General features: G+C 31.0%; 2 protein-coding genes across 7 annotated transcripts in view; one reads left to right on the top strand and one right to left on the bottom strand.

Annotated features, from left to right (window-relative positions):
• The window catches only part of LOC140669011 (uncharacterized), a 54,660-nt gene extending 51,757 nt beyond the window's left edge, over positions 1-2,903 (bottom strand). For all 3 annotated transcript variants that reach the window (XM_072898432.1, XM_072898440.1, XM_072898449.1), the window contains exon 1: positions 2,613-2,903. The gene's annotated coding sequence lies outside the window, so the exon portion shown is untranslated. The remainder of the gene's footprint in view (positions 1-2,612) is intronic.
• Positions 2,904-7,781: 4,878 nt separating this feature from the next.
• Positions 7,782-12,124, top strand: part of LOC140666086 (protein abrupt) — a 121,934-nt gene continuing 117,591 nt past the window's right edge. For 3 of the 4 annotated variants that reach the window (XM_072892863.1, XM_072892937.1, XM_072892926.1), the window contains exon 1: positions 7,783-8,639. The gene's annotated coding sequence lies outside the window, so the exon portion shown is untranslated. Of the gene's footprint in view, positions 8,640-12,124 lie in introns of all 4 variants that reach the window. The other variant, XM_072892873.1, reaches the window with a different exon arrangement.

The raw sequence follows: 12,124 nt of genomic DNA, 5'->3' as shown, positions 1-12,124 counted from the left end.
CTTGATAAGATAAAATATGCTTAATATTATGTTTAAAATATAAATGTCTAACTAATCGAATTTTTTAGCATAAAATTATATAGAAAAATTCGGCCATTTAATTTTAATTAAAATTAAGGTTTAATTTTTTAATGCATTTTAACTAAAAAAATCACAAAAATTACTTATCACTTATTTAAAAAACATTATAGAATAAAATAAATACGTTAATTAAATTCAGATTTTAAGTAAAGTTTATTCTAATAGTCTCTATACAATAGTGTCACAAGTCATTGGCGATAATATTAAATATAGTCAATCTTTTACTTTTCTCTTTCGCTTGCATAAAATATACAATTTTATTTCACATTTTATATTTGTCGCATTTCTACATATTTGAATAATAATCTACTTCTAATTATATAATTTTGCTAATAGAAATTATTCATTACTCGTAACTTTAATTAATAATAGAAATTATTTAGTTTTATTTCGTCATTGTTGTGTTTAAACAAGCAGAAAATTGACGTTATTCCATTAATTTACCTACACAAGTTAATCAATTATTTAAATAAGACTACTATCTACATAATATTTCAACAGACATGATAGAGCGTTTCCTCAATTGTACGCGATTAGTGGCACGTGTGTCGAATTTATTGCCGCTCTCAATCAGTAACGTGTGCTAAATCCAACATACCGCAATGATCTGTCGATATCCGATGTTGTTTACATGCACTAAAAAAGCTGCGCGATGCTACGACAGTTTCATCCTGTTCGCTTATCGTAAACTCAATTTTGTTGTTTACATGAAAGATAACTCAATTTTGTCAAATCGAAGAATTTAATGTGTTATATGCTTTTTTCGTCGTATCATACTATTTACCTGATATTCTTTCAAGTTTTCTTTTTAGAATTGTCTTTCCTTTGTTGGATTTGTTTACTCGTGAAACTCTATTTACTGTGCGAATCGACCCTCGTGATATTGTAAGAGAATCTCAAAAACGAAAATATTACTTGTAATGTTTTGAGTTTATTCGAGTGGAATTTGTGTTTGCAATAAATGCACGTTGTCGCGTTTATAATAATTTAATTAGAAAATTAAGCAAAATTTAACATGTCTTTTTATATAAAGTCGTATATTTTATGGTATTAAATTTCAATGTATTATATCTTAATACTGTCATATTCGAACAACATAACATAGTATGGTAGGTATTTTACGAGAATCTCTAAAAGTCGAGAAAAATTACAGCTACCGATCGAGAAAACGGCACTTTGGTGAGCTGTTAATACGAAAATGCATCTCTCTCATTCTCGCTCTTGCTCTCTCTCTCTCTCTCTCTCTCTCTATCTGTCGCACGAAAGTGCATCTTTTAGAGTAGCCACAGTGTCTCGAGTGAATATTAAAGTAGACGTTCTCATAAAGTTCTCGTATTCAACGGTGCAGTATTATCATCGTAACGATCGTTACAATGATAACGAGGTCAACTTGCGGCCGTCAAATCGTTTGTTCGTTAATTAATGGCACTATCATCAGAAGGCGTTGTCTAGATTGTTGTTATACGAATGATTGATTTTTCGCCAAGGTCAGCTATATAATTAATTAAACTTATCGTAAACAGTCTAATCTAACAAATTTCTTATTTGCAAGTATGTTAAAAACTGAGAAAAAAAAATACAAACACGTATCTATATGTAAATACGGATATTGTCTTTCTATTTAAATTAAATAATTTCAGTGAAATTATTTAGAAAATTAAAATTTAAGAACATTAAATTATCAAACATGCAAGCTGTTAATAAAAGATCTTGGAAGTTGTATATCCGAGAAAAAGGTTTCTTCTTGATAACAAAAATACTCTCGAAAGCTAAAATTAACAGGAATAAGATAAAAAAGTGAAATTATTTAATTTAAATTTAAGAACATTAAATTATCATATCACGTACAAGCTCTTAATAAAAAATCTTGGAAGTTGCATATCCGAAAACAAAAGTTTCTTCTCGATAATAAAAATACTCTCGAAGGATAAAAATAACAGGAAAAAGATAAAAAATAAATCATATAATGTGCTATCGATTAATTTATTTAAAAGTGCGTGGTTAGGTCGAGAGACGAATCCGATGCGTAAGATTCTGTGACAGTTCTCGGAACAGAGAGAGGGTAGCGACGAAGCTCGCGTCTAAGGTGGGGTGAGTTGAAGTTAGGTCACGCCGCAGACCGCGAATGTAGGGCTGTGGGTCGCGCCCGGTCGAGCTCAGCTGCGCCGCCGACCCGAAGGGGTTGCAGCTCGCCTGATCAGACGAGAGAGCGCCGGTGCGCTCTCCTTCGTCTGCTGTTCACTGCGTGCACCGGCGAAAACTGTACGCGCGTTAGTGGACAGCGAGCGGCAAAAAACCAGGCGAACGAGCGCGCTGTCGTGTATCGGCGGCATGACAAATGGACGTATCTCAGCCGGTGGTGTTTGCGCTCTTATGCGAAATCTGGACCGATTCTGTGAAATAATTGCTCGGGTCGTCGCGACCTTGCGAGCCTTGGCTGTTCTCATTTCGGTTAAAAAAAAAAATTATCTTTTTTTTCAAACGAATCGTCTCGATAATTTTTCCATTTTCCATTTCCCCGCGAAACTTACGAAATTCTTTTCCGAGCGTCGTGTCCCCCGACGTGTTCTCCAGGGACTGAAGCACACCACTCGGACCTGTCACTTTCGCGCGCGGATGTTGTATCGACACGATTGGAACTTAAACGAAACTCGCGAGGAATCGGAAGATACACGAGCGCGATTAGCGAGCGACGCGAGAAAATTTTCGCGTTCGGCGACGACGTAATGGACACACTACGTTAAATCGACGGTAATACTCGAGCCGTTCTCGCGTCGACGGTCGACGGCTCGCTTGCTCACACCACCCGACTCACACCGTCTCGGTCACCCTCGGCAGATTACGGCCCCTGTCGTCTTGGCTCGGTTCGCGCAACATGACGTCACGCGGACAGATGAAAACCCCGTTCGGATATCGATCGCTTGCGCTGGCGCAGCCGAGGCTTCGCGCCGCGACTCTGGATAATCGGAGGTAGACGCGGGACACGTGGCTGAAATTTCGAGAGATGACAGTTTCGGGACTTAGAGCTCGCACACGGGTGATTTTCGGTTGTAAATTGTCGGGTTCGCGATAATTGTGCAATAATTGCGCTCTTGAATCTTCTTGCTTGATAGATTTTTATGGATATATGAAATATGTTTAAGTTACAAAAAAGTATTTAACGATTCATATGTACATACATATATGTATATTAAATCTTCTCTCTATCGTATGATGATGAGTCATTTAATTACGACATTGCATGAAATTTTATTTGCCGGTGCTTTCCTGAAGTGGCATAACGCACTCGTCTTTCAAAAATATATTTATCGATAAAAAAATATTAGAATTTCTTCATAATTTATATATAAAGAGATCTGGAATAATAATGCTACTATTCATTATATGATTGGCGCGGTATAGACAGTTAAAGCTTTTCATTCTTAAAATATCTACGTATTGTCATGTATACCTGTCGATATTTCAATACTTGATTATTCAAATATGAAATTCGATTTATCGTAGTGTCAACTAATGCTATTATGATGACAGGGTGATTTTTTATTAATCCGTTAATTCTTTACTTTAATTGTATTTGAGAGAAAGAAATCAAAATATCAAAATTAAACAATAAACTTTATTGAGCGATAGCGCTGACATTAAGTGACTTTTTATAAATAGTAATGACTTCTTATAAATAACCATAGTAATTATTAAAAGTAAAATTATAAAAGAAATAAATCAATTTTTAATTAGACGGTGATATTATTATTGTTTGAATAGTTCTGTTTAGAAAGAGAGTATTGAAAATGCTAGTTTGAAATTATCGCGTTACTTGTCAATTCAAGATTTCTTTGATCCTTTTATTCTAAAGCTCACACGGTATTATCATCTCTTTCACGGCTTTATAAATTGTATGGCATACTGATTGTATTTTAAAATGAAAATAATAGATATATATATCATTTAATATAAATTTAATATTTTTATTATATTTACAAAACTATATTTAAAAAAAATGATGTTAAAGTAAGTGTTAAAATAAATAAATTTATAATTTATAATTTCAAAGTTTACATTAAAGTAATATAATCAATACGATATTTTTATTTTCAGTTATTTCATAGTTATTAGATTTTAAGTATAGTCATGTGTTTTCCTTGAAACAATAAAATATAATTTGTTTAATTAAACTGTTTTGAATGTAAATCATTTTTATTTATCAACTGAATATATATTAAAACATTTATTGGTATCTTTGGAATTCTATCAACGCAATTACATTAATTATGCTATTTACCAAAAAAATAGGCATTACAAATATAATTTTTTATTTGAATTTGACAAGTATTTTCATCACGAATTTGTAAAAGAATGTAACAAGCAAAATTCCAAGTAAATATCTGACGAAATCTTGTTAATTTAAAATTAATTATTAATGCATTATTAATAATTGTTATGCGCTATTTATTTTACTTTATTAAAACGTTATATATAATTTATATAAGATCGTCCTTATAATATAATAATTTTAAAGCACTTTAAGCTTTTAGAAGAATTGTTACAGCTATATCTCTCTTCATGCAGCGCATTATGCAAAACTATGTAAATAAATGCTATATAAATTACAAACATGTGATTTAAATAAGAAGAGATAAGAAATAAATGCAAAAATAAAGAATAAATATAATACTAAATACATTTATATAAGCAGTTTAGTAATTATCAAGATAATTAGTTTTATATACTGTATGCACAGATCAAGGAGAAGGTAGAAGGTTTTACTTGCGAAAGAATCAGCCCACTGATACAGCTTCAATTTTGCAACCCTATTGTGCAATGTTGCAAACACTGACATCTATCGGAGGGAAAAGCAAGTGAAATGAAAGAAGTATTTGGCGAAAATGAAATGTAAGTACGGTACTTTTCCGCGTAAACGCACCACCTCCGCCGTACGGCTTTTTCTATTGCAATCTTACCGACCTTCAGCAATAACGCTGATATCTGAGAATACGACTACGGTTCACCACCTTCTGGTAAGCATGTTGTCGCAGATTTCGTCCGGGTGTGTCTTCGGCGTGGATTATCGATCGCATGACACCGTAAGGGTAGCAATGAGAATTGCAACTTACCGCGTTGCGTGGTGCTGCATGCTGGCGGCTACATTTAGAATGTATTTTGCGCAAAATATTTCAGAAGAAAATTTTTCCCGAAAAAAGAATATTTATGTTATTTTATTATTTAATCTTGACTTAAAAATCTTTATATGGTTAAAAGCGGTTAACTATAAGGTAAAACCATTTACCTGCACACACAAGATACAAGTAGAAAATGTGGTTAGTAGACTTAACAGTTTGACATCAAACGGAAAAAGTGAATTTTTGTTGATTAATTTTTTTGTGTACTTAAGATATGTGTATTAAGGTAAACCGTACTTGGACGTGCACATACAACATAAAAGTAAATCTTATACATTGGCTAACTTTCTGGTGATCAGTGAAAAGATCCGTCTACTTTTGTTACAAAAATAAAACTACGGTAAAATAAAATTTAAAATCATGCTTAAAAAAAGTCACTTTTTTTAATATCTATATTTTTTCTAATATGTAATAATTTTATAAATTTTAAATATAATTATATCTTTATATTTTATTAATTTTTTTGAGATATCTAAAAAATCTTTTTTTTACTCTAAACAAAATTATTTGTTCTTCATCATATTCAGATGACCTATATGTATAATAATGCTAAAAAGTTTCGAAAATCATATTAAAATACATATTTAAATTAAATTTATATATTTGCTTATTATAATATTCTTCAAATAAATTTTGTTTGGTAATTTGATGTTAAATGAAATGCCTTTTCCACAGGCTATTTTCATTTAAAAGCAATTTTTAAACTTTTTTTTAATGTGTATATCTATGTTCTGTTTGTATTTTGACGATATTAAATTCTTTTCTTTTCTTTTTGTATATTTTATTTTTTATCTTAAGAATCAAGAAAAAATCATTCAAAAATTGTTGAATACAAGAGAAATTGTACACAAAGAGAAAAATTTCTTTAGATTTAATAAAATTTATGTTTGGAATAGTCGAAAAAAGCTATTTATTTCAAGAAACTAATAAGATTATTGGATTTTTAAAATAACATGTATCATATAATATTGTTTAATTCAACGAAATAATATTTTTTTCAATCAATAAAAATAATGTTTCATATGATATAATGTTGTTTGAATGAAATAAATAAATCCAAACAAATTATTCAAACAAATCGTTCTCTCTGTGTAGTAATATATAAAATAGATTTTTCCAGAATGTGCCAGAAAAACAAAGAAAATAATATTTAATTTAATATTTACTTATAAATTATATATATGTATATGACTAATAACTAATTTGTTCCTAGAACTCTTTTAGCTTATATTCAATATATATTAAAAAAGCATTCGAGAATAATTAAACGGCACTCAATTCAATACTGAATGCTAGAGTGCACGAAGTAAAATTATCTACGCAATACGTCTTTTAAATATTTACTAATGTTATTTCTTAATTTCTTTATTTTTGAAACATTGTTAGATTTTTTTATTGACCGCGGTAGAAAGCAGATTTATCAAAAAATAAAATTATGACGAGTAATACATTTACGGCTGCAGTATTAAAATCTTAAGAACGCGATTGCTAATTGTGTGAAAATATTCTCGTTTTATTGCTATCGATTACTTTCTATTCCGAAACTGTGACACTAATGCCATTTTTAGAAGTATGTATTTTCACCATCTCAAAGATAATGTATTATAATATCTAAGATCTTCCCGATGAAGATTTTAGTCGCCAAAAATAAAGACAGAAAGGTTTGTTGTTAAAAATTTACAGAGATAATATTAAATCTAGTAACTAAAAAATCAATTTATAATTAATTATATAGAAGCAGTTTTTATATTTTATTAGAGTAAATTATTTTAAAATTTTGTTGTATATTTATGTTCTTTGTGAACTAAATATAAAAACTTATTTCTATATCTTAATTAGATAATATATCTGTACGATTACATTCTTATTTTTATTCGTTTCTTTATTGATTCCTATAATAAAAATTATATAATTATATAATTAATAGAAATTATGTAATTATATAATTACATCAATATATTATTTATATGTTTCTAAAAATATAATATTTTCTCACTTATTGAGTTGCAACTGTAATATTTTATTTCGAAAATAATATTGGCATTAAAAACATACGGAAAGAGAATATTCAAAATATCAATATCAGACAAGTATGTAAAAACGTTGTGCCTCAGGACGCGGATTGTCAACATTGCCGAATTTCGCGGCGCATAAAACGTTTGCTTCGAAAATCATTCTCGCGCGAAAATCTCATACCGGAAGATGTATTTAAAATATGCTCTTGTGCATCGTTTCAGTATGTCGTGTCTGTCATTATTCTCGCGGCTATGTAAGGTGGCAATATTACATCTCTCTCTCTCTTTCTCCTTTTCGTCTTTATTGACATTCTCTCTCTTTCTTTTTCTCCCTTTCTTCCTCCCTCTCTCTTTTCTTCTTCCTCTCCCTCTTTATTCCCTCTCCCTCTTTATACCCTCTCCCTCTTTCTCCAGATTCAGCACAGTAATACCACGCGCACATCGTTCGAAGCATCTGGAGGGGATGTACATAGCTGGTAGGAGAAGTATAAGAGATCTGTACTGGCACGAACTGATGGTAGAGTGGTGTGTGTACGCGGTTGGTGAATAGGTATAGTGAATCATACGAAGTGGGGTATAGTCCACAATAAACTAGAGAGAGCGCTTCTAAGGCTGGTACAGGCGTAACTATAAACGAGAGAGGGGAGAGCAGAAAGCCAAAAGCGTATCCATAATTCGCCAGACGCCCCTGGAATCAGTTTCGTTCCTAGTTCGCGGTGTTCGACATCAGCCGGAGGAGAGAGAGACAATAGTGTGTGCGCGTTTTTATTTATGTACTCGCCTCCGGTTGGTTATTCCGTAAACTTTCGTTATACGTGACTTGACGTGAGAGAGAGAGAGAGAGAGAGAGAGAGAGAGAAAGAAAGAAAGAAAGAGAGAGAGAGAGAGAGAGAGAGAGCGGGGTGATGCGCGCGTTTTGAAAGAATTCATTGATCTTTATACGAAGCGCGTCGCGCGTGGTTTCGCGATTCGTACGTCGCGCCTCTCAGGCGACACGCGACGTCGTATGTCGTCGCGCGCGCGAGAGAAAGAGAGACAGGGGAACTTTGTAGTGCCGAGCGAACGCGTTTCGCTGATATATGATTCCTCGAAAAAGTTCTCGTCTGACTAATCACAAATCATTTTCGAATGTTGAATAAGGGAGAGAATGAAATTTTTGTTGAATAAGGCTTGGAATCAGTAGCGTCGCGTCGCTTTGCCATTCAGTCAATCACTCACTTTCAGTTGGTGTCAGTTTACAATTACACACGATTTGCGGCAACCAGTCAGTTTATACGCATTATTCGAACTCTAAACTGAGGGGAATCTCTTTTTTACTTTCATTTCCTAGTGGAATTACAAAGGAAGGAAGGCACAAACAGTCAAGGTAAATATTATTATATTAATTTTATGGCAAATCGAAGGAAAATGCGCGAGTAAACATACATTATCTTTTTTGTTTTATTTATTCTTCATTGTTTCTTTTATTATTATTAGTATTGAATGTGCTGTTCATTGATCGGCGCTTCTTGATTCGATGTGAAAATCTAGTTCCATTAATTGACATTTAAATCATATAACATCGTCATGCTCTTTTTCTTCATCGTGTAATGTAAATAAAGTCTATTATCTCATACAAATTTATAAACACGTATATACAACACACACACATACACACACACACACACACACACACACACACACACACACACACACACACACACACACACACACACACACACACACACGCACACACACGCACACACACGCACACAAACACACACACGTGCACACACGTGTTTATAAAAGATTATTTGGAGAAAATGATGAACGTTCAAAAGTTACGCTCTTATACACAGTTCTAATTATTAACGAATTATTACTGCGATACTAATTAAGTTTAATCACAAGGCCGCTCGTTCGTTAAAGTTAATTGTGCGATCGACCACAGCCCACACTATTAATTGTGCCGTCCTGGTCATTGCATGATGTGCACTTTTTTATAGAGCTTACGTGTTTGACGATCGTGACTGATGTACCTACGTACAAAACTACATGATTTCTCACAAAAGTCCTACGTTTAAAAGTTTCGTTTGTTTAGTGAAATTTGTGAATATTGAATGAGCGAAAAAGATCGCATTGAGTGAAAATTTTTATTGAAATTCACGGCTTCGATTTATATACGTTGTTTAAATAATCTTTGGCAATTTGTTGATGTGCGATCAAGATTTTCTGGATATCTGTTTCCTTTGATATTTCGGCTGAAGTATGCAACATAATATTTTGCTTCTTTTGATTATGTTCAATATCTGCTGACGAGCAAATTTATTATGTGTTACGCTTTTCATAAAATATATAAATACTCTTCCGCAATATTGAAATTGATCAAAGTTGCTAACGTTATTAAAACTCGACAGTACACACATACAAGTTTTTCTTGATTTGACACAAAGTCTCGTTAAAGGAATGTATTTTGTGTACATTTTTTTTCTTTTTTATGAGACATGTGTTTATGAGCGTTTCGTAGTAGTTGGGCGATGCGAAGATTATAAAACATATATTTTTTTATTTTTTAATATTCCAAATAACTGATTGTTTAAGTAAAAGTCGCGCTTCTTCTACGAAATGTCTTTTGCAAAGAAACGCAATGCGGATTCTCCAATTTCATAAGGTGTTTTCATTCATGTATGTGTGTGTGCATTTACATTATTTCATGTCCGTTTATTTATACACGTTTATATTAGTTCAATAATTGACAAAAGAGAACATTTATTAAGATTTAATATATATCGTTTTATACATTAATAAAATAATATATATTAAATAATTTAAGTTTTTGTATATTATTTCCCAGAAGAGATCTTGAAGAAATATTTGTGAATAATTGATCGAAATATAATGAAAATTATTTTACGTTAATTCGCATTAATTCCGAATTTTTGTAGAAACAAACAGGACGTTATTACGACTTTGATAATGTTTATTTGTGTACTGGTAATCGACGATGATAAATCATATTGTATGATTACACGATAATATAACTACAAATGCTGTATCTTTTTCTTATTTTGTCATCGTAAATTTATGTTACCGCCTTTATGATCAATCGATTTGTATACATCTAATCAATCTGTTAATATTGTAATGTTGCAATTTCCTGCAATCATTTTTTTTATTTCACAACTTTACTTATGATTGTCTTTAATGTTCAAAGTGACGGTCTCTCCGCACTGATAATTAATCATTTCATTATCTTTCAACGATTACTATAAGAGTGATTTTACTGCTATCAAAATTAATTTTTTTTCGTTTATAGAAATAATAAAAGTAATTTTAAAAATCTTTTATATGGTTATTTTATTTAAAAAATAATTATTAAAAATATATTAAATATATATATATATATATATATATATATATACATATATATAACATTTATATATATATATATGTATATATATATATATATATATATATATATATATATATATATATTAAATATCAATGCCATATTGCACAATATTTATTAAATCTATTAAATTAAATATATTCTCGGATCTTATGTGGATCGTTCTGTCACACATATATAGAATTAAAATAAATTATGTCGATGGTTATTGTACAAGTACTGAGTGACTCGTTTGCAACGCTTACTAATATTACTTGTTTTAAGTTTCAATGAAAATAAGAAAGACTAACGAAACAAAGAAATCCCCTAGAAATTTGCTTTCGGACACTAACAATAAGATTTAATTACACACTAACAAAGTACTTAAATCTTTTGTAACCTTAATTAAGTTGTCGAAAAAGAAACAAACAAAAGATTAAATACACAAAGTTTCGAAAGAATCAAGTATGAAATATTGTGCGTGCAATTTGTTATTTTTTGCTAGTGGACTAAAATTTCTAATAATTTAGTAGTTAGCAAGAGAAAGAAAATATATGTATGTTTCGTGCGAAACAATACGTGCCTTTGAGTTTTGAGATGCTTCAATAATTATTTGTATAATTGCAGTATTCCCATAAGCCATGTGATGATATAGATATAGATGATTAAAGCGATTTTTATTTGTGATTAAAGCGTCTTTGTACAATTAATTTTTGCGTTTATCAATTGTTTTATTGTTTTGTAATAATATTGATTGTTTTTTATTAATGCATTTTTTTTCTTTTGGTTTTGACGGTAGCTGAGATAACACTATAGTGTACAAACTCGTAGAACAGAATTTTTAGCGTCATGGTTGCGACATAACAGGCACGCATTCGTCGTATTGCGTGCGACGCGTGTGATCAATAAATCGGTCTGTGCAGCTCCAACACAATGATAGTCATATATGAATATACGTGAACATGTGAGTATACGTATAGGCACTCACACACTCACGTAGAAATCCCTAGTCTATCTTCGCAGAGACGCACTGTTTCATGGTACATTATATCACATGCTTTTAACATCTTGATTTTTATATTACAAAAAGATGTGTGTGTGTATGTATTCAATGTTTCTAAATACTTTTTAAGACACTATTCAATAATTGTCAGCAGCAGAAAATTGTTATTAAAAATTAATATTATATACATATTTATATATTAAAGTTAATGTGTTAATTATCTGGATATTTAGTTCAATTTTCATTTAGCAGGAAAGTAATTATAATAATTGATATTATTTGTTAAATTGAAGCAGACGAAGCAACTAAAGCTAATTTGTATCTCAAGAAAAAAATAGAATAGTTTTATATACTAGCATGTTTTTTTTAGATAATCCAAGAAATAATAAGGGATGTATTAGTGAGTGAGTTTTATTTAAAATCTGATTCAACCTCCATAATCTCATTTACTTGCTGTCATTCTATGTAATTAATTACTTGC

The sequence above is a fragment of the Anoplolepis gracilipes genome, chromosome 1 (assembly GCF_047496725.1).
Source record: "Anoplolepis gracilipes chromosome 1, ASM4749672v1, whole genome shotgun sequence".
NCBI classification, from domain to species: Eukaryota; Metazoa; Arthropoda; class Insecta; order Hymenoptera; family Formicidae; genus Anoplolepis; species Anoplolepis gracilipes.
The sequence above is the reverse complement of the archived record's forward strand: the minus strand, read 5'-3'. Positions and strand labels throughout refer to the sequence as shown.